This window comes from Melozone crissalis, unplaced genomic scaffold, assembly GCF_028551555.1.
Source record: "Melozone crissalis strain CALT ecotype California unplaced genomic scaffold, PUWL_Pcris_2 ptg000034l_1, whole genome shotgun sequence".
In the NCBI taxonomy this organism is placed as follows: domain Eukaryota; kingdom Metazoa; phylum Chordata; class Aves; order Passeriformes; family Passerellidae; genus Melozone; species Melozone crissalis.
This window is the reverse complement of record NW_026535812.1, coordinates 5,838,362-5,861,691: the sequence shown is the minus strand read 5'-3', so window position 1 is coordinate 5,861,691 and position 23,330 is coordinate 5,838,362.

Genomic DNA, 23,330 nt, shown 5'->3' with positions numbered 1-23,330 from the left:
GTCAGCCAGGCCTGGCAGTGGACAGGGCTTGGGAAGATGGTAAATCCCATTAACAGCCACAGACATGTTGTCTTGTGGACAGGAGGGGGAATTCTCCTGTTGGTTCCCCCAGTGACATTCCCACCTTGCCTGGACTGAGGTGTGCACACTGCAATGGCATCGCTTCCCACTGCAATTCCACTTTCTCCTCCAGTCCAGAACAGCAAAGATCCCCTGGGCTGGCTGAAAGGCAGGCCTCTCTGGGAATGAGAGAACCCCAAATTTACCCTCCAGGAGCAGGATAAGAAAACTAACATCACGCTGTCATTTCCATCTGATCCACAATTCCTCTCCAAGCCGAATGTGTTTAGTCCTCAGAGTGTTTTTTGCCAAGGACAAAATCTTCCTTTGCCAGCTGCTAATAGAATGAGCTCTCCCCACACCTGATTCTCCCTGATCCCATCAGTCCCTGCAATTCCCTTCACTCCAGCATCAGTTGTTGCTCTTGGTTCCAGAGAGAGTGTGAAATATTTACAACAATCCCCCCTTTATTTTCCAGGTCACCCTATCACTGGGATTTGGCAACCTTCAGGGAAGATGAAAGCAAAGGATCTTTATCACGGAGCCCAGAAGAATTTACAGTCCAAATAAACCAATTTGGAGGAGCAGGAGACGGGGCTTTGGAGGTCTGAGCTGTAACTTGTCTGCATTCCGCTGCCTCAGAATAAAATGGGATATTTATAGGAAGGAAAAGTGTGTCCATTTAGGCTGACATTTGGAGGCAACCTTCTTGTTTCTACATATTCATGAAGCAAGGAGAGTGTGTGAGCATCCCTGCAGCCGGGAGAACACTCCTTCCCAGCATTTTCCACATCATTCTGCTTTGCATTGATTCCATTTTGTCTGGGTTTGCACGGCTCCTCTGCATTACACGGGTCTGAGATGCAGGGATGTGTGACAGTGGTGATCTCTGGAGTCGGGAACTGGTGTTTGTGTTTGGTCTTCAGAGTGGTTTTTTTTGTGGGTTTTTTGGTGAGTGTTGCATCCTGGTGTTCTGGCTGGCAGTGAGCCCAGGGCCATGGGCTGTGCCCTCCACATCTAGCACCAAACACTGCCAGGGGCTGTGCCCTCCACATCTGGCACTGATCACCCTACTGTACCCTCCACATCTGGCACCAAAAACTGCCACAGGTTGTGCCCTCCACATCTGGCACCAAAAACTGCCACGGGTTGTGCCCTCCACATCTGGCATTGACCACCATGCTGTGACTTCCACATCTGGCACCAGACACTGACACATGCCATGCCCTTCACATCTGGCACTGAGCACCATGCCATGCACTCCACATCTGGCACCAAACACTGCCACATGCCATGCACTCCACATCTGGCACCAAGGCACCATGCCCTCTACATCTGGCACCCAACCTGCCAAGGGCTGTGCCCTCCACATCTGGCACTGAGCGCCATGCCTTGCCCTCCACATCTGGCACCATGAACAGACTGTTCTTCTCCTCATGTCTCAGATTTGTCAAGTGTGAGTGCCATCTTTGAAGGGCAAGGACCCTTCACTAAAATATCCCATTTATCCAGGTGTGTTCACCCTTTCCTTAATCCCACTTTCCACTCATGAACCCAGAGTATCTCCCTGGATTTCCCCGACCTTGTTTGGAAGCTTTTCTTTGCCAATCTCCCTGGTGCCCAAGCTGAATGAAGCATTTACAGGAGTTCAGGGATGGGGCTTCTGCAGACCCATTGCTTGTGCACAAAAAATGGAATTATTTGTTCCTCTTTTCCCTTTCCTTGATTGCCCCTGCTCATCTCCACAGGTTTCCTGCTTCTGCTGTGCTTGGAAAAGGCTGTGGTTCCAGTTTTCCTGCCTGTCCCCTCTGTCCTGGGCAGGATTTGTGCTCCTCTTCATCTTCCCTGGTGCAGAACAGCCTCTGCCTTTCTCTTCTTCAATTTTTACCTCCTTGTTCTTCCCAGCGTCCAAGTCATGAGGGAATCCAACCACCCAGAGCCTTTAGAAACCCTCACAAACACAGAATCTCTGCCCACCCATCACCATTACACCCAGGTTTTTATTCTATATTTTTCTCCAGCTCTGAGGCTGGTTTATATGTGCATATATTTGACCTCAGAGGGATTATTGCAGTCACAAGAGTAAATAATGCAGCGGTGAATTATAAAAGTGAATACCTGGAGATGAAACCTGCCCTATCCCACTCACCGCTTCCTAATGGGAATGCCTGTGATTTATGACCTCCTGATAAAGGCATCCTGATGGAGAAAAGATGCAGTTAGAGGCAGGCAGGAAAAGGTGTCACGTAGTTTATGGGCTTTGAACTTTTATTCTGGGGCTAGAAACACAGATCTAAAAGGCTATTTATCAGAGCCAGGGGAAACATGAAGATATTTGCTGGTATTTTTAACATATTACTTTCAAATATTGCTGGAAAAGTTGGGTTTTCCAGCAAGAAATTTCTGACCAGGTTGTAAATATGTTTTCTCCCCAAATATTGATATTTGTTCCCATTTATTTTGCCCCTGACAACGAGGATTGCTGCAAAATGCAATTTTTTTGCTCTTAATGTATAGGACGAGGTATCGATACTTTGGGAAAATGAAGATGTTGGAGCCTTTAGGCCTAGAAGTGATAAATGGGGACTGTCTAGGGTGAGATAATTACAAAAGAGTTGCAATTATTGTTGAAAATCTGGGCTAATTTGCATGCAAGGCTGCCAGGTTCTGTTTCGAGAAGGTGAACGAGCTGGATTGACAAATTTGTTAAATCTGCTGGAGAAGCACAGTTTAAAATAATAACAATAATTAGCAGTAATATAATTGATCTATTTTGCTCTGTGCATGACAGGAATTCACTTCCAATTGAACCAGCAAATTAAAGCAACATTTAGCATACTAAACAATATTGCTGCAGAAAACCTCTATTTATATCTGCCAATAATTGTTATCTAACTGGGAGGGATGCAGCCGCTCCGCAGTCACCTTGGGGTGCAGCAGACGTGGGAATTGCTGGAGAACTGCTGGAATTTTCCAATAAAAGGGACCATATCTGGAGCATCAAGACAGGGCAATAATCCACTGCTCCTTATGCTATCAGTGAGCTGGGATTTTTGTGTTAGGAGTTTAAATAAAATTCAGTTTGGTGGCCCAGCCTCTGTTCTCTGGTTTGAAATCGAATACATGAAATCTGCAAGTGTGAGGAGAGGATGGATTGAAAAACTCACCACGGCAGTCAGTCTGTGCTACCCCTCATGCCATCAATGTCCAGGGGATTCAGTGGAATTCAGTTTGATGTCCAGATGGATATCTTCTGGTTTGAAACCAAGTAAATTAAACCTGCAAGTGTGGGGAGAGGATGGATTGGAAAACCCACCACAACAGCCAGTCTGTGCCGCCCCTCATGCCATCAACAAACTGGGTTTTTGTGTCCAGGAGATTCAGTGGAATTCACTTTGATGTCCAGATGGATATCTTCTGGCTGGAAACCAAATAAATTTAAATTGCAAGTGTGGGGAGAGGATGGATGGAAGAAAAACACCACAACAGTCACTTTGGGGTGAAAACAGCCTTTGGAAAGGAAAGCAGTGGAAGTTCAGCATGATCCTGGGAAAACAAAAGGGGCAAATCCTTTTTTATTCCTTCTGGAGTTTTTTGGGTGGAATCAGGAGGTTTTTCCATCTGGCTGTATGAGGATGTATCTCTGCCTTTGCTGTCATGCAGAATTGAGTTATAAAACTCCAGAGAAATCAAAACTGGGATTTGGACCTTGTCAGGTCCAAGCCAGAAGAGACAAAGCTCAATGGAAAGCTCAGCTCAGCAAAGCCTTGTCCAGGGCCAGGCTTGTGCCATCCCATGAGAGCTCTGCCACCCCAATCTCCAGTCTGCTGCCCAGGTGCAGGATGTTGGCACATGGGCTGTGCCAGCTGTGCCAAGGCCATGCTGTCCCCCTGGTGTGACAGTGTTCACAGGGGTCTTAGGATGAGGGAAGAGATGAGGATCTGACTCCATGTGTCAGAAGGCTTGATTTATTATTTTATGATATATATTATATTAAAACAATACTAAAAGAACAGAAGAAAGGATTTCATCAGAAGGCTAGCTAAGAATAAAAAAAGAAAGAATGATAACAAAGGCAGCTGTCTCAGACTCTCTGTCCGAGCCAGCTGATTGTGATTGGCCATTAATTAGAAAAAACCACATGGGCCAATCACAGATGCACCTGTTGCATTCCACAGCAGCAGATAATCAATGTTTACATTTTGTTCCTGAGGCCTCCAGCTTCTCAGGAGGAAAAATCCTAAGAAAAGGATTTTTCAGAAAATATGTCTGTGACACTCTGGTTTGGAGAAGACAGAGCCTTTCCCTCCTCCCTGCCTGAAGAAGAAGGTTTGAAGAGATTCCATTATCCCCCATGGCCTGGAGGTCAACGTGCCCAGCTGGAGCAAACCTGAGCTTTCACCCACAGTGTCCTGAGGAGATGCTGCCCACAGGCCCCTGCTGATCCTTGGTGACCCTTCACAAACTTGTCTCAATACTAATTCTATTTTGTGAATCAACCCCTCCACAGCACCTGGCAGTTTTGTCCCTCCCCACTCCCTCCCTTGGCTTTGCCTCCCCTTGACAGGAGCTCAAGGTCTACAGCACAGACAAACTCTATCTGAGGGGTTCTTGGTGAAGTAGGAACAGGTTGGGGTTTTTAATCTTTTTTTCTGACCAGGAAAATGAACCATCCTGACCAGCTCCTCTCTGATGTCCTGTGTCACGTATTCCCCCGTGCTCCCTCTTTCCAGGGGGGAAATGTTTCCTTCCCACTCCAGCTATTCCCAGGAATTTGGCAGGTGTGTTGTGGAGGAAAGCAAAATTCTCCAGGGGAAAGGAGCTGCTCTGCAGCCCAGGTGGTCACACACAGCCTGGGTGGGGACAGGAGCTGGGTCTTGCTGTGCCTGGAGCCTCCAGGTGGAATTCCCTGGGACAAATCATTGGCATCCTTGGGAGTGGAGCTGCTGGAGAGAGCCCAGAGGAGGCACCAGGGTGAGCAGAGGGATGGAGCAGCTCTGCTGGGAGGAAAGGCTGGCACAGCTGGGTTGTTCAGCCTGGAGAAAAGAAGATCAGGGGTGTCCTAATGGTGGCTTTCCAGTACCTGAAGAAGCCAACAGGAAATGTGGAAAGAGAATATTTCCAAAGCTCTGGGATGCCCAAACAAGGGGAATGTGTTCCCACTTCCAGAGGGCAGGGTTACAAGGAATATTGGGAAGGAATTTTTCCCTGTGAGGGTGGGGAGGCCCTGGCACAGGGTGCCCAGAGAAGCTGTGGCTGCCCCTGGATCCCTAGAAGTGTCCAAGGCCAGGCTGGACAGGGCTTGGAGCAACCTGGAATAGTGGAAGGTGTCCCTGCCCCTGTCACTGGATGGTGTTTAAGGTGTCTCCAGGAGAACTTCTCTCCCTTGGCACTCTCTGGACTTGAGTCAATAAAGTTAATGGAGCTCAGAGAGGGAGTCATCCAACCAGAGGAGAGTTTTAATTCTTGTTCCCATTTCAGGAAATTATGAAAGCTGTCATAGACTCTGCTCTCAGCAAGGGCTGTCTGAGTCCTGGTGGAAGATTTCCCTAGAGAGCCCACTTGCAGCCCAAGGAATCCCAGCCCCATGGGAGCCCCAGCCCCGACAAGAAAATTGTTTCCCCCTCCTAGACCTGGTCCCTGATCTGTCTTACCAAAGCTAATCCCACTTTCTGATTTAGATGGGATACTGGGAAGGAATTCCTCCCTGTGAGGGTGTGGGGCCTTGGCACAGGGTACCCAGAGCAGCTGTGGCTGCCCCTGGATCCCTGGAAGTGTCCAGGGCCAGGCTGGACAGGGCTTGGAGCAACCTGGGACAGTGGAAGGTGTCCCTGCCCATGGCAGGGGGTGGCATTGGCATTCCAACCCAAACCATTCCATGATTTGTAGCAACTCCTGCACTCTGATTCAGTCTGTCCATAGGGGTCCCTCTACAGCCTTGGCTCCTGTGTGGATGAGACCTTCAAGCTCTGGTTAATTCCTCCTCCCCAGCATTGCATCCCATCCCTGAAGGGAAATACCAGGCTGAAAGAATCAGGACTGTGCTCAAACTGAGCCTGAGAGGTCCTGACAGTTCTCCAAGACACATGTCAGACCCCACCTGGCTCCTTATTTAATAAGTGACCTGCTTTTCAGGGACTGACATTAGCGAACAAACTGCTTAATTGTACTGATTAATTAACAGAGGGAAGAGGTGTGACCTTGCTGTGGAGGTGTTAATGTTCCTTATTACGCCACAAGGGGATGGTTTCAATCTGCGACCCCGGAGCAGCGGGATCATTCCTGTGCCTGTGGAATATCTATTCCATCCTGTTGAACAGACACCAGAATCCCCTTTCCTGTGGGGAACGTGGGTGCGCCAAGCACTCAGAAAAGGAATTCTCTGCTTTATGGCACCGGGAGATCAGGAGATAAGGACAGAGCAGGAAGGGCATGAAGAGCATGCCTGTCTCCAGGAACATCAGCCAGCCACGTGCCAGGAATTTCGGATAGGAGGCTCTGCTCTGTCCAAAGGAGGAGTTGGAAGGAAAGCAGAGGAAGCTCTGCCTTTTGTTCTCTGGTGATCAGAGTGAGGGAGGGGGCAGATGGTTCTGAACGTGAGGGAGCAGCAGCAGGGCAGGGAATCCACCCTCCTGGGGTTTGGGACCACATCCTGAGCGTTGGGATGGATTTACAGCCCAATGAGCTCTCCTGGGAGTTCTGGAGACCCAGCAGGCCTGTGGATAGACAGGGGAGCATGTAAGAGCCTGAATGAGAGACGTGAGACTCCTGGCTGCTCTTCAAAATGCAGTTTATTGTGTACAAAATGCAGTTTATTCCATCCAAGAGGTTACAGCAGTCCAGGGTCATGGGTGACAGAGCTGCGCCCACAGCTGTCAGCTCCAGCCTCAGACAGGCCTGGAGACCCTTTGGTTTTGGTTACAAATGCATTATATACTTGTCTTTTGGTTACAATGCAGTATATACTTTTCTTTGCTGAGCATCTTAATGCAGCAGAACCAATCTATACCTTAACTATTACCTATAGCCTATCATAACTACTATAATTACCATATTCATGTTACTATTCTCCAATCACTAAAAGTTAGTACGTTACAGTTTAAGCTAGCATTTGTTTTTCAGTTTTCTTGCAGTGGAAAATTCTGAGACCTTTTTTCTACTTGTAACTTTGCTGACTTGTTTGCCTGTGCTATCTTTCCGCTTGGTAAAAACATCTTGTTTGAGGTGGGTTTATCCTTTGTTCTAAGCCATAAAACTCCATTCTAACTAACACACCCTTTGCCTCCTTGGTTAGCCAGTAAGACTGGCTCAGAAATTTTTTCTTTTATATCAAAACTTGCTTCCATCTCTATTCCTTCATCAGACTCTGCATTAAAAATCTTTCTGCCTGGGTTGTGGCTGTGACCAGGGGCACTGGGACATTCCCCTGCCCCATTTGGTGGTGGCATTTTGGGTTTGGTGGCTGTGGCTCAGCACTGACCAGTGACCACCAGGCCAATCCTTCAGATACCAGTCCCAGGGAGCTTTTTCCTCCCTCAAGATCTGGTTATAAAGGAGGGATGAGGTTAAAGACCCAGGCACCCTCAGCATGGGCTGTGTTTTCATCCTCGGGAAATGAATTCAGTTACTGCAATCGCAATTCCATTTCCTCCTTCAGTCCTTGTCTTTCCATAAGATCAAAAACACTTTGGTGACAAATTGCTCTGATTCCTGCTTCTCTTTTTTCTACATTTGAAGCAATTTACCTCTGCAAATTCCTGCTCTGATGCCTGTTAACCATCCTTCCCCTCATCCTCTTATCCCTGCACAGAGCTCAGCAGCTCTGCTTTCTGCAGGACTTTTCCCGTGGGAAGGTCAAAGGGGCTGAGATGCCACCACCATCATCCTGTTTTCCCAAGGGCCACTCTCTGAGCCTTTGGAACATTCTGGTTGCCTGTCCCTCCTTTTCCCTCATGATACAGACATAATGGATGCATTTTCAACATCCAGTCTGACAATACCTTCTTCCCTACTCCTCCCTCCAGACCTGCTCTGAGCTTTTTGTGGTAAATCCAGCACCAGATCCAGGAGGAAGCGTCTCAGGCGAATATTGTGGAGTTTCTTCCCCCGTAGGAAAATGTAGTCGGACTGAAATCAAAACATTTTGAAGGAAACGTGTTGATTTCGACTTAGAAGTATCAAAACAGATTGTTTCAACTCTCTCGGTTTGTTTTGACAGTATCAAAATGTTTCATTTCCATGAGGTAAAAACATTTGGGGTTGATTTTGCTCTCAGTTTCGTTTTGATTTTCCCTTTCCTTTAAATCATTGTATTTTTGTCATGAAAATCTTGAATAGAAGCTTGTGGAAGTATCCAAATCCCCAAATGGGAACCCTTAAGTGTTGTCCTTCCTCCTGGGCACCCCCAGCCCATCACAGCCCCCCAAACAGGGCAGAAATGAACCCAAACCCAGGGGTTTTGGTTTTGTTTTTTTTTTTTTTTAAATAAACCCAAACCCACCTCTGGAGCCAGGGCTGAGGAGAAGGAGCCACAGTCAGGTGCCTTTCCTCACTTAATTTCCTCACATCCTGATGTTTGCTGCCAACCCTTTGGGGTGCTGCTGGAATTCCCCACCCTGTGCTAAAAAAGCTTTATGGGAGCCATGAAAGCCAAGCCACATCTTCATTCCTCACCTCTGCTCTTAACAGCTTTTGTTCCTGGAAGGAAGGAAGTGTTTTATGTCCTTCAGTGCGGCAGATCCATCAGCAGACTGAGGAAAACAATTAAAGCAAGGTAACACGTAGGAATTAACCTTTAGGGGGTAGGCCCAGCTCAAATGACTCCTCTTCCTCGGCCTATCTGCATCCCAAGGTGGTGATTAATTTCTCCCTGACGCTCATTACCGGGCTCTAAAGACTGGAGAAAATTAGGAGGGAGTTTGAAAAAGAATCCCCAAGCTTCAAAAGGTTTGATTTCCTGGGCCCATTTTTTTTCCCTGCTTTCCCACTGGCTGATTTCCCACGCTGCTTTTCCCGGGCATTTGGGGATGTATTTGCCTCTTGTGCATCATCATGGCTTGGGGAAAAAATGGGTTTCTTTCCAAAGTGACTTTTTTTGGTGCCTCTCAGCCATGCCTGAATGATGTGCAGTGCTTTAGGTGGAGGAGATGAGGGGTGAATGACCTGCAAACTTGATTTCCCCCTCTCCATGGGGATATTACTAAAGTGTCTCTTTCTCTCTTCTACCTCTGAGTGTTTTAGGAGGTTTGGTATTTTGGAAACTCCTTTCTTCCAGCAGCTGAGGTTAAAACTGGCAGAGACGAGAAAGGCACATCCCATAAGCTTTATTTCTGTGAAATCCAGAGAGTTACAGGAGTTTGGGTGGATGGGTGCTGGGCCTGGGGAACAAAAGACCCAAAAGTGGAAAGCAACAGGCCCAAGGCCTGCAGAGAGCAGAAGGAGGGGATGGAGACCTCAAAATAATGCACAGAGTCCTTTGTCTAAGCACAAAGAGCACAAGTGCAGCTTCTTCTGAGAGCCAAAGAAAATCTCTTGTAGCTGGAGCCCTGCCCAGGGTTAATTTAATGGGTCCAGCCCAATCCCTCATCCCACAGTGCTGAGGCCAAGGGGTCATGAGGAGTGTGAGTGGTTTAGGAACACTTTAGGAGTGAGATATGGGCCAGAGTCCCTTAAACAAGCAAAAGGCCCCGCAGAAAACTTCTCCCCACCACAATTAAAGGCAAGTTTGTGCACACAGTTTTGGGGGTACAGATATATTTGATCCTTGGCCCCTCCTCTGGCCCTCACCACAGGACATGGTGTCTCCAACAGCCAGAAACCTTGGACAAATGACAGCATAAAACCACATCCCTGGCTTAAAAAGGGGGAGAAAGGAAGACTGAGAGGGAAGGAAATGGGGCTGCAGCAGGAGGGAAAACAAACCCCCACTGAGCTGCTATTCCAGCCCTGGTGGAAGCCCAGGATCACTCACAGGAGCCCTCAGAAGTTCATAAACACCTTTGTTTGTAGTTTCCACTTTGACTTTGCTCAGTCTGGAGGGGACAAATGCGTTCCTGTCGCTGGCTGCTGATTCTGCTACTTCTCCAGGAAGAAATGGCCTCGCCTCTCTCCAGCGCGTGCCTCATAAAACAGGGATTAAGAGCACTTTTTCCAAACATCATTTTTGTAATAGCACGGCCCCAAACCCCTTCAATCAGCAAACTTGAGCACGGCTTGACAGCCTAAACTGCCATTCCTTAACCCACAGGACAAGAAGTGCCATTTGCACATGGCTGAGTGGCCAGCAGCAGAGATTCATGGTGGCTGCTAATTGCCTTTGGCTCCCGGCCATGGCACAAACACTGCAGCACCCAGACCATCCCTCCTCCCCATCCCATCCTGGGAAATGGCTCTGCCTGGATTGCAATGACTCAGGGGTGTGTGGAGCCAGAATTCTTTCAGGAAGGTGGGCAAGGAAAGGACAGCCTGGAGGAAAAGTTCTCCAGCAATGCCGCAGGAGGTGAGACAGGAGCTCTTCCAGTTAAAGCCTGCTGTGAATATCTCTGGATATTCAGTTTTCCATGTCTTTCCATGTGTGGAAAGAGCAGGTGGAAGAACTCCTCTGACCTTCCAAATCCTCTAGTGGAAGGTGTCCTTGCCCATGGCAGGGGTTGGAGCGAGTTGGGCTTTAAGGTCCCTCCCAACCCAAACCATTCCATGATTCCATGACATTCCACCCTAAAGCAGGTATCCAAGTGCTGTTGGAGGTATCTGAATCTATCTAGGATGGACACACAGGATTGGAAAAATAACACAGAGGAATTACAAGGTCCCATTGGGTGACTTTCAGCAGCCCTGAGGTGAATCCTCCTCCAAATGACCCCATCCATCTCCATGGGCAGCTGGAACCACCCACCCCAGGTCCTTTTTTGCTGCAGAATACCCCAGGCCAGCTCAAAGCTGGGCCCAGTTCCAGCTCTGCCTCATTCCCAACCCCTGATCCTTCAAAACTGGGTCAGGGTTGAAGGGATAACTCCACCAAACCTCGTCCACAGAGTACTGCAGGAAAAAAATGACCAGTTCTGGGATCTGGGCCAGAATCTGCAGCAAATAATGGGAACAAGGCTTGGGAATGTTCAGATTTAGCAAAAAACCTGAGCAAGCCTCCCTGAAACTGGGGAGAGGTGGGACCTTGAGGGTCCTTCAGGGGAGAGGAAGATGATGTTGGCAGTGGGCTGAAGGAGGTGATTGTCCAGGGAACCCAGGCGAGAGACCAAGGTGGGGATGCAAGGAGATGATGAACTGCTTCACTGAACACTCTGCCATCCTCAGTGGACAATCCTGATATTTTATACACTCTTAAAATTCTACAAATAACTTTCAAAACTTATTTGTAGGAATAAAATTCTACAAATAACTTTTGGAGTGCTTGGTATGAGTATTTCCCAAAAAAATAAAACAACCCTGGGACTTCCAGGAGTCTGCACAATCTGCCCTAAGTTATTGATAAAATTCATTATTTAAAAATTATTGATAAACTTCATGAAATCCTCAGATGGTTTATGTTGGAAGGGACCTTAAGGATCATCCAGCCTGCCCCTGCCATTTGTTGGATTTGTCATTCCTGAGGATAGAATGTTAGATTTTGATTTCCTGTATCCTTCTGCTCTCATTGGTGATGTTTTGTAATGAAATACGACTGGAATGGATTTTCTTTTAATGGATTAATTGAAATGATGGCAAATCATTCCAGCTGAAGTGTGGGATATGAAATAGGAGTCTACTCCCATATTTGCACTCCTAACAACCCAAAATGTGGGGTTTCATGGCAACAAGGAGCTTTCATGGAAAGAGCCCAGCACTGCCTCCAAACACTGATTTCAGCTGATCCCGTGCTCTGTACCTCCAGGCAAAACAGCATGTGCAGGCCCTAAAGCAGGAGCAGAGAGATTTGGCAAGTTTAGTTACACTCACAGAGGATGGAACCAGCCAGGGATGCCATGAGGATGATGCCAGACTTTCCAGATGAGTGACAGGGAAGGATTCACAGGGAGATCTGAATGCTGTGTCCCTAGAGGGGGGACAAACCAAGCTAAAACTCCCTGTGCTGGACAGGCAGAGCTGGAGCTGCTCCATCAACCCCAGGGACCAGGCTTGGGTCAGAATTGCAGAATTTTAAAATTTCCATCAGGTATTGTAGCGATAGGATAAGAGGGAATGGCTTCAAACTGAAGGAGAGCAGGGTTAGGTGGGATATTGGGAAAAAATCCTCCTTGGGAGGGTAGGGAGGCCCTGGCACAGAGTGCCCAGAGAAGCTGTGGCTGCCCCTTCATCCCTGGAAGTGTCCAAGGCCAGGTTGGGCAGGGTTTGGAGCAACCTGGGCTAGTGGAAGGTGTCCCTGCCCATGGCAGGGGGTGGGACTGATTCATCTTTAACCTTGCAACCCAAAGCATTCTGTGATTCCACATTTCTCTGAAGCTCTGGAGATTTTCCAAGACATGATGGGATAGCAGAGCACCGTGTGGTGCTGCCAGGGTTTGTGGCACCTCTTTTCCCAGAAATAACTGCACAAGCTGGGCATTCCCTGTGGATTTGGGAGTGCCAGCACCTCCCTGCCCTCTGCAATGCTGCTCAGAGTCCCCTCAGGTCACAGAGCCCTGACCTGCTGCCTCCTCCAGTCTGTTTGACAATTAAATGTGAAGGAGGAGCTGCTCCAGGAAGAGCACTCTGATGTTTTGGGGCCAGATCAGCACCTTTTAATCTTTATTAGATGAAAGATGATCCTCTTCCTCTCACCAGAAATTCCTTTGCAGGTTGTCACTCACAGCTTCCATCCTGCTCTCATTCTGCAGCCTGGAACCAGGCTGGAGCTTTCCTTACACTTCTGGGGGGAAAATGCAAAGAGAGGGGTGCAGTGGCATGGAGACCTCAGAGAAATGGGGGAACTAAAGGGGAAAATTGTCAATCCCGGCTGAGAGAGGCTGCTCCACCTGGCAAAGGCTCCTACCAGGGATAATAAATCTCTCCATTACTAGGGACAGCCTGAAAATATAACTATTCTATATATGAAAATACAACAATTCTAGATCTGAGTGGGTCTTCTTCCTGCTGTTATAACCAGCATAAGACAAACAGAAATTGAGAGTGATACCAGACTTAGAAATCAGTTAGTTCTGACTCCAAGTCAATGTTTTCCTTCATGCCTTTTACTAATTAGCATTAAATCAAAACAGTTTGTTCAAATCTTTAATGTGTTTCCTCTTATTTTCAAAGCAGGATGCATTTCTCTCCCTTCTGGATTAAAAGCTCTTTTAGGGAAAACATCTCCAAATGACTCATTTCTCTGCTTTTGTTTTCTACCTGTTAGGAATAAAAGCGCTTTCTTAATAAGCATGAGAGATTTGTGCATCAGGAGCAGAGATTTGATTTGTGAACAGCTGCTTGGAAATGCTCTTCTGAGGCATATCAGATGTGTCCAAATCAGGGATCAAATCTATTCAAATCAGCTGTGAAAGCTCTGTGTGCTGCTCCCAGCCCAGGACACCGGGGTAGGGTGGATTAGGAGAGGACCAGACCTGTGGTGGTGACATTCCCTGACTCCTAAGGAAAGTATTTTCTGAGGATTCACTTCTGGCTGTAAAATACAGTTTTACTGACCAGTTTTCTGCTCTCCACTCCTCACAGCAGCTGGTGAGGCTCCTACTCCGTGGATTTACCTCCTCAGCCACTGTCAGGGATGGAGGAGGACTGAGCTCAGTCCTGGAGCCATCCACAAACCACCAGCAAGTCAGAGCAGCACTTCAGGTGTTTGCAGGTGCATCCACAAACTCTGGAGTCCTGGGGACACAGAACAAATACATTTATATTCCAGGGAAGCCAAACTAATGGGGAATTGTTTTTCTGTGGAAGCAGGAGCGAGCGTAGCTGGCGGTGGGAGCACAGCTGTTCTCCTAGCAGAGGGATAACCATCCCTGCTGCAGATTCCTGCCCTGCCACACTTCTCTGTGGCTGTAGGCACACAGAAGGGACTGGAGCAGCATTTTTATCCTCACAGAGGGGACTGCAGCTGATTCCAGCACCATCACGAGGCCCTTGCAGCATCACAGCCTGGCTGGGTGCTTCTCCTGGAGCTACTTTGGCTCAGCTGCCACAGGCTGGGAAGGAAGTCCCATTTCAATCTGCCTCAGGAGGGGACCTGGGGGAGTGGGTTTCCTGCAGGAGATGAACTGGGATGTGTTCATAATTCAGCGTGTGGTCCCTCAGGCTGCGCCAGCCTGCAGGAGACAGCAAACAATCCCACTGCCAGCTGGCAGAGCATTCCCAGAGGGAAAGCAGCCTCTCTCCTGGTCCTACCTGCAGCAGGAAGGCTGAGCTGGACCTGTGTGCTCAGACACAGCACTGGACTGGCTCAGATGGGGACAATTGTGTGACAAACTCAGGTGCAATCCCTGCCCATTCCTGTCCCAGGCTTGGAATCCCCAGTCCAAGCAGGCCCACGGGATCTGGAGGTGGAGGACAAACCCAGCCTCTGAGAGCCATTCCTCCTTTGCTCCCCAGCCCTTCAGCTGGGCTGGCACTTCCTCCAGAGCTTGGCAAGGAGCCTTCTACCCCCAGACCTGAGTTTTCGTGGGAAGTGCTGCTGCTGGAAACCAGGCATAGGAAAAGCATTGCAGGGAATGCAGTGCCATGGAGACATTTCAAACAACCTCCAGCCAGGGCTGCAAGAGCAGCTCCTGCCTCTCTGGGGCTTTCAGGGGTCTCAGCTCCTTCTGTCCAGCCAAGCATGGAGCTCATGCGCACCAAGAGCCTTGAAAGTTATGGATTGGACAAGTCTGGGCAGAAGTTTTCCTGGCAGCAGTGCCAGAAGCCACATTTGTGACACCCTGCCACCTTTCAAATCCTTGTTCTGAGCGCTGGAGGTCTGAGTTTCTCAAAGAAACCATTGTCAGTGTTTGTTTAAAATGAATGAAACTCTACTTTTTTGCTAATCTTGTTTATATTGATCCCTCCTATGAAATCAAGGAACATGTAATCAGCTTTTCTATATATCACAGGCTGCTAAAGGTCACTCAGTTATCTACATCAAGCCAAAACATGAATGATGGCTAATATTTCCACCCTAAACACAGAATATTACAGCCAAGGACAGAAGAGAGAAGGATGTTATCAACATCTGTTTTAATGAATGGCATGGAAGAGAAAAGCCCTGAACAAGCACCTTGTTCAATTTAATGAATGCCTCTTTTTACCTGGAGCTGAGTTGGGTTCCTTAAACTCCAGGTCATGGAGGGATTTTCCAGACCTGGATGTTGTCATCATATTGCAAGAATTCTATCGTCATTACATTGCAAGGGTTCCATATTGCTAGAGTCTTGTACCTCCTTGGTTTCTTGTAGGCAGCTCCTCTGGGCACTAACTCTTCCCTGTCCTCACAGCAGCCAACTGACTCCAGTGTCCACCAATCCACTCTTTTATAACACTCTTCTTATTGGCTACAGCTGCAGCCTGTTAAAATCAGGCCTGCTCTTAATCTTTAATAATTAACCCAGCTGCAACTCTTTAGGGGGTAAGATTACTTTCCACACTACCTTTATTCACTTATATTGTATCCCCCTACACCTGGATGGTTTGGGAGCAGATTTGCTGTACCTGTTCCCTACTTCTTGTTGTCCCTGAAGCAGAGATGATCCAAACCTGACACACCACCCAGGAGATGCTCCCCAGCCCTGCCCAAGCACACCAAGCACTGCACATGATTTTGGGAGGTGAGGAGAAGCTGTAGCACACCAAGGGTGAACCTTGATATCTCCACTCTATGACTTTCAGCTGTCAGCCTACAGATCCCAGCTCTGCCTGGGGAAAGGGGTGGTGAATGGTCTGGTTCACTTTCAGGATTGTCCACAGCCCTGTTTGCTGCTTGCCCAAAGTCTGCACTGATTTACAGCCTGTGCTGCTGGAGTTGGATCCCTTTGTCCCCCAGGTCTCATTGGGAATGACTCAGAGCTGCAATAGGTCTGTCCTCAGCACCAGCCTTCACCTTCCAGCCTGAAGATGAAATTCCAGGGAGCTCATGAAGGCTGTGGAAGCCTGGACAGTTTATTATTTCATTCTAGAGGAGGGTGAGATGCTGAGGCTGGCAGGGCTGACAACAGGGGCCCCTTCTGCCTCCTGGATGGGATTCCAAAAGCAGGAGGGACCTCTCTGGCCATGAGTGCTGGGCTCCACTTCTCCCCTCCCTGCCCAGATGTGATGGAGTAGGGCCATGCACCAGATATATTTTCAGTCTAAGTGCTGAACTACTCACTAAGGAAATTAGGAAGTACCAGCTTAGGCAGCCAGAGTTTGTGGATAGTCCTTGGAATGGCTTCTCCTTCCAGGCTGGAGCTATGTCCATCTCCTTGGGACAGAGAAGGCTCACTGATTCCTGCCAGCCTTCAAAGCTGCCTTGTATAGAAGAACAAACTCTTGGATAGTCGAGGTAGATTGGGGTTTGTTTTTCCAGATCCTTTCCCCTTTGTTTGTAATGCCCACGGACATTCCAGAGGCTGCATGGCTGAGTGTTTAAATGAGAAAACACTTCCTGGAGAAAATGACCCATGGAACACTCCCAGAGCTCTGGGACACAGCAGCAGAAGAGGCAAAGATCACTAAACAGGCAAAATTTCTATCCAGGTACAGCTCCAGCTCCCAGCAGGTGGTGGGAATAAAAGATGATGAAGGCAGAGATAAATGTGGTGTCTCCTGATGGTGGGAGATGAAAGCACACTGGAGTCAGGCCTTTGTGTCTGTCTGTTCTCCAGGAACTCTTGGAAAGAGGGTTCTGCCTGTGTTTTGTTGGAATAGAAGCCAGACTGCATAAAAAAGATCATTAGGGGCTGTGTTGTTTTTATTATCTGTGATTTTTTTTGCCTCGTGCTAATGAATCCCAGACCATCCCAGCCCAAACCTCGCTGGGGGGAGAGCTGGAGGGATCCCTCCCTCTGCCAAGGCTGAGCTGCTGAGCATTTAATCACAACCAGGAGATGGGAACCAAGCCCAGAGCTCTTCAATGGCCACTTCCCACAGAAAAAAAAGAAGGATTTGAAAGCATTCCAAAGTGTCCAAAGGCAGCTTGGATCCAGCTGTTCCAAACAGGGCTCAGAGGTGAGCACACCTGAACGCATCAGTGAGGCCACTGGGCCCCTTCCCATCCTGTACCTGCAGCAAGGGGCAGGAAAACTGGAGCAGAGCTTTCTACAGCAACCTGGGCTACAAATCCATGGTATTCCTGGATAATCCTTCCTTCCTGTACAAGAACAAGAGGATCAGAAAGGACATGAGTGGTTCAGGCAAACAGGAGGAGATGGGTTTCATCCATTCCCTGGATGTTGTTGGTGACAAAGGATATGGTGAGTCCACTTGGATCAGGGAGAAAAATCCATGAATACAGAGAAACTAGGGCCTCCAGTTGCTCCACCTCTAGCTGAGGTAGGGTATTAGGGAAAATTTCTTCACTTAAAGGGTGGTCAGACACTGGAGCAGCTGCCCAAGGCTCTGGGGAAGTCATGTCCATGGAGGGATTTAAAAGATGTGGATGTGGCACCTGGGGACGTGGGTCAGTGGTGCAGGAATGGTTGGATTCAATCTTGGAGTGCTTTTCCAACCTTATTGATTCCATGATTCTACACATAGACAGCAAAACCCTTGAGCTGGAGTTTGTGGGGAATGCTGCCTGGCTCTGAGCTCAGTCCACACTGGAACAGATCCTTCACCAAACATCTCTAATCTGCCAAAGCCCAGGCTGCTGATGATGCTGGTACGGCCTTTCTCCCTCTCCCTGCTTGGTCCAGGTCCTTCCCAAATCCACTAAAACTGCCCTGGAGGCAGGTTGGATTCTTTATTTACCCATCCTTATTCTCACAGCTGGGAAAGTCCTGCTGTCCAGTGGATCACACCTTGTCCAGTGAATGCAAGCGGACGTCGTCCCTTATTCTCAATACAGGGCCAGGATATTTCTGCCAAGCAGAATTCCTTCTGGAATTCCTCACTGGGACCGGTCAGGAAGACAAAACAAGTCTTGTCTCATGAATATGGAGCAGGGAGAAGGCTGCTTCAGGGAGGGAGGGAACCTGGGGAGCATCAGGGATTCCTGGAGCACTCCAAATGGAGCTCTGGGCTCAGCACACCAGAACTGCAAATATCAATGATTCCAGCAGGCTGGGGGCAACACTTGGGCAGAAATGGACACTTTGGAAAGGCAAATTCTCTGCTGCCTCAGAGCTCATTCTGAGCTTGGCACCAAAATAAGGGAAATGCCTGGGGCACTCATAAGGATTCCTGAAATGTTCCATTTATCCCGTTGTGGGCTGGTGGCTGCTGGCTGTGTTTATGGGCAGTGCATTAACCCCTGGCTGGCTGAAATGATTGGCATCAACAACTTCCCAGTGCCCTTCCCACTCTGCTAAATCCAGCAGCAGAGAATGGGACGTGTCCAGCACATGGCTAATGTGGGATTGCAGCAGGAGCCCCGCTGGAAATGGAGAGAGCCCTGCAAGAGGTGGTGTGAATTCATTAGGAACCCGTGTGGCTCCAGTGGAGAATATGGAAGCAGTGACCTTCATACAAAATGTATCGTGCAACGCTCTCTATTAAAATAATCATAAACACAGTCAGCAGTAAGCAAAACAATCCAAATGTGCCTGGAAAACAAATGCAGCCAGGGGATGGTGGATGGAGCAGGGATTAAATTTCCATTTAGGTATCACAGGCCATGAAGGGGTTTTTTTTTTGCCTTTTCTCTTTTCAAGCAGTATTTCCAAAATCAATAGCAGGGGGAGGGAAATGGGGTGATTTGGAACGTGGGGAGTAATTGCTCTGGTTTGTCACTGCTTGTGTTCCGTGTTGGAGCATCCATGAGGGGAGCAGGCTGCTGAAGCCAGCCCCAGTGTCAATATTCGTCCAGAGCACAGAGAAAATCCTGCAGCTGTGTGGGCTTTTGGATCCCATGCTTTCCCTCTGCCTACATCTGTCCTTCCCATGGGGATGAGACCGAGGGATGCAGGGTCAAACCACCGTGATGCAGATGACACAGGAACACACAGAGCACGGCAAAGCCAGACTGGGATCTGTGGGATGGCAAAACAGCTACAGAGACACTTCCAGAGGGAGGGATGAGGCTGTGCCAGACCCTGATCTCCTTCCAGGGGCAGTGTTGAAGCTGAAGGAAAAGACTCCTTTTGTCTGTCTGAGATGCTACAAATGAAGTCCTGCTGTAATTTTCAGCAGGAAAGGTGATGCCCCAGAGGAGAATCCAAGGTTCCTTCGTGGAGAGAAACCAAAGGTAGAGAAACCATCAGGTAGAGAAACCAAAGGCCAGTGTCTGCTGGGAGTCCCAGGCTGGTGGCTGCTCTATGTTGGATACACACAGCTGTCTCTAAAAATGGAGAGCTGGGAGCACTGAGCAGGAGCAGTGAGGATCGTCATTCCCAGAGGGTGATCCATGAGCTTGGGAATGTTCACAGAATCCCAGGAGGGTTTGGGTTGGAAGGGAATTTAAAGACCATCCACTTTCTAAAGTATCTGGGGAGAAACAAGGTCACCAACCTGCTGAGCATCTGAGCTGCCAATGCTCAGGGACCCCCATTTCTGACCTTTCAGAGAGTCCCAGCATGGTTTGGGTGGGAAGGGACCTTAAAGCTCATCCAGTTCCACCCCCTGCCATGGGCAGGGACACCTTCCACTATCCCAGGTTGCTCCAGGCCCCATAAAACCTGACCTGGGACACTTCCAGGGATCCAGGGGCAGCCACAGCTGCTGTGGGCACCCTCTGCCAGGGCCTCATCATCCTCACAGGGAGGAATTCCTTCCCAACATCCCACCTAACCCTGTCCTTTGGCAGTGGGAAGCCATTCCCTCTTGTCCAGTCACTCCATCCCTTGGAAAGAGTCTCTCTCCACGTTGCTTGTCATCTCCTTCAGCTCCTGGAAGGTCACAATGAGATCACCTCAAGCTTTTCTTCTCCATGCTGAACAGTCCCAGTTCTTCCAGCCTTTCCTCATTATCTTGGAAGAGTCTCCTTCCCTGTCAGTAATCCCCATGTGGTTTCACCAGTGCCCACCTTGCTCTGAAGCCATGCCAGCTTGGGGGTTTTCCCCATTTTCCACTTCAAAATCTTCAGTTTTTCATTCCAGACCTGTTGCAGTTTCTGCAGGAGCAGACTCAGAGTATCTCATCTGCTGCAGTCCCTGCTTTCCTCTTCCATGCTCTCAGGCCCTGTCTTGGCTCTTCCACTGGATGGTGTTCCCACCATCCCTTGCCAGGAGACCTGGAAAACCACAGGAAGGATCTCAGGAGTAGGCATGGAGCCAATTCCCCTCTCCTGCCCTCATCCCACAGCCTGAGTGCCCCATCATTGCCATTCTTCATCCAGCTCTGTTCTGTTCCCTCATCTCTATTGTGTCTCCAGCACAATCTCTAGGAACAAAATCATCAAAATCATTTTCAATCTGGGCCTTCCTGGATCAGCTGCAGACTTTGGCTACACAAGGGAAGAACAAGGAAGAGAAAAGGCTCCAGGGACAGCCTTTTGTTGGAGGTTTTAATATATTTTACCACTTCCAGTGAAGTTTGAATTTCTCAATTTTCATTCTCTCCTGACATTTCCCAACTTTTGTGCCACATCTTTTTTTGCATGATCAGCCTTTTTTTTTCATCTTTTCTGCTGCTTTCTCCTTTTGGGAAGGTTCCTATCTTGCTGCTAATATGTTTAGTCACCCTGCCATAGCTGGAATTTTTTGCAAGATATTTTCCCTGTTACAGACCAGCCAACTTCCAGACTGCCTCCTTAATCTTCAGGCCCCCAAATTCTCCAGCAAGTTCCTACCAAATTTCCTGGATTTGCCCACGTGATTTCAGAGAGATCCACACTTAGTTTCTTCCCCTCTGCTTCCAAATGATTTTCTAATGGTTTGTCACCACAGTTATTTCCTGTGACCACCTCAGCAGCTATAACAAGTTCAACAAGTTTCAGGATTCTGAGATGGCAATGAATTTGTTGGATTGGTTCCCATCTGGAGAAACCTCATCCCATGCATAGTGTGATTGCTTTTCTAATCTCCCTTTTCCCTGTGTGCCAGGAGATCCTGGGCTGCCCTCCATGTCTGGCTGCATTCCCAGCACTCCCAACTTGTGTGGTTCAAACCAGTGTCCAACACATTCCCACTGGAAATCTTTCCCTCTTCCCTTTCCTCACCTGCTGTCCTTGTGCGCCCTCATAATTGATTAAAATGTTCATTATATGATCTCATCTGCAGTTTCTCCCTTCTTTCCCAGGGAATGAGGCAGGTTTGACATTTGCTTCCAGAGCCTTTCCAGTGCTCCCACATCAGTGAAATCACTCACCCTAAAAAGCACTTCTTTAAGTGAGCATTACCAACGGCTGCCATCGATGCCTTCCCCCTGATTAGCACTAATGAATCTAACAGGCTGCTGTTATCAGGATCCTCGCACATCATATGGTTTATTGATGGACTTGGGTGCCTATTTGCTCTAATGAAAACCATGGAATTGCAGATCCATCATGCCTAAGTGGTGATGGAGCCCAGAGCCAGCTGTAATTGTTGATTCCTTCGCTGAGAAGGGGATTTGAGAAGCTCTAACTACAAAAAGCCATTGAGGGGTTTTTTTTTTTCTCCTAATGAATAACCCACTTTCCCATAAAGGCAGAAAATTCACACTGATAAAGGAAAATAAATGTTCATAATTAGTTAGTGGGACTTGTCACCACAGAAAGTTGTTCAGCCCAAGGATGGGAGCAATGGAAAAGCTCAGGGGTTAAATGGACAGGCAGGAGGCCACAGCTACAGCTCTGTCTGGAAAGGGGTGGGAAAGACCCAGAGCTGCATCTCCCAGGTTTGCCACACTCTCCCACAGATCATGATGAGCCTTCAGGTGGGGCAGAAAAGACAGAAAGGCCTGTGCCACTTTGTAAAGGATCTGGGGAGACACAAGGTCACCAACCTGCTGAGCATCTGAGCTGCCAGTGCTCAGGGACCCCATTTCTGACCTTTCATGGAGTCCCAGCATGGTTTGGGGGAGAAGGGACCTCAAAGCCCATCCAGTCCGACCCCTGCCATGGGCAGGGACACTTCCACTGTCCCAGGTTGCTCCAGGCCCTGTCCAGCCTGGCCTTGGACACTGCCAGGGATCCAGGGGCAGCCACAGCTGCTCTGGGCACCCTGTGCCAGGGCCTCAGCACCCTCACAGCCAGGAATTCCATCCCAATATCCCATTTATCCCAGCCCTGTGGCAGTGGGAAGCCATTCCCCCTTCTTAATTCTTATTTAAGCTGCCACATTCCCCTGTTTGTAATGAAATAACTTCCTTCAGTTCCTTATACATTAAAATGAGTTGTTAACAGTCCTTATCTATAATGTGAACTCAGCATTCAATATTAGAATAAATGCAATAGACAACTGGCATGCTTCAGAAAATTGGGCAGTTTCAGCTGAATATTTTTTAATCTAAAGGAAACTTTGGGGTTTGTAAAATCTGAACTTCTTCACACTTTCGGTAAAAATTCAGAACCGTTTCCCACTTTTTTTCCAACCAAAATCTGGGTGCTAAGGGTTGTAAAGAAGAGGGTGATTGCAAAGGCTAAATTATATTGGATCAAAATGTGTTTCCAGGTGGGACAGGAGGGCTCAGGGGTCTCTGTTGGTCACAGCCATGGTCAGTGCAGGTGTGGGGGTTTCATTCTTGACCCGTGTCCATCAGGAATTCCAAACCCACTCATGCTGTCCATGCACATTTCTGCCTGGGTGACCATTAGCACCCAGTTTTGAAGACACCCATGACTCTGGGGACAGGTTTTCCCTGCAAAGTCAGAAATTCCCTGGACAAACCAACCTGTGGCTGTCATTCCAGAGGGAGACAGTGAAGAGTCTGCAGGGACAAAGCCTTCATCCCGTTTTCTCCTGGCTTTTCCTCTGATTCCTGGCATGACACAGGCTGTGCTTGGCCCTGGCCTGCCCTGGGGGACTGTCACTCTGCTCTTCTGAGTTCTTCTAAGCCTTCTGATGTTTACATTCTTGTAATGAAGTTACTCATGCACTTTTATGTAAATAATTATTGTCTTACACTCCTCTGTGGAAGAAGAGAAATTTGATGCACTGTTGGTTTGTCCAGTGTCATTGGAGAGGTGGCACTTTCATCCTCCAATCCACTGTCACTTCTGAAAGTCTATAAATATTGGAGTCAGGAAATAATCTTCCCTTCTTTTTTACCTTGGAGGTTCCAGTGTCTGTGTTGTTTTA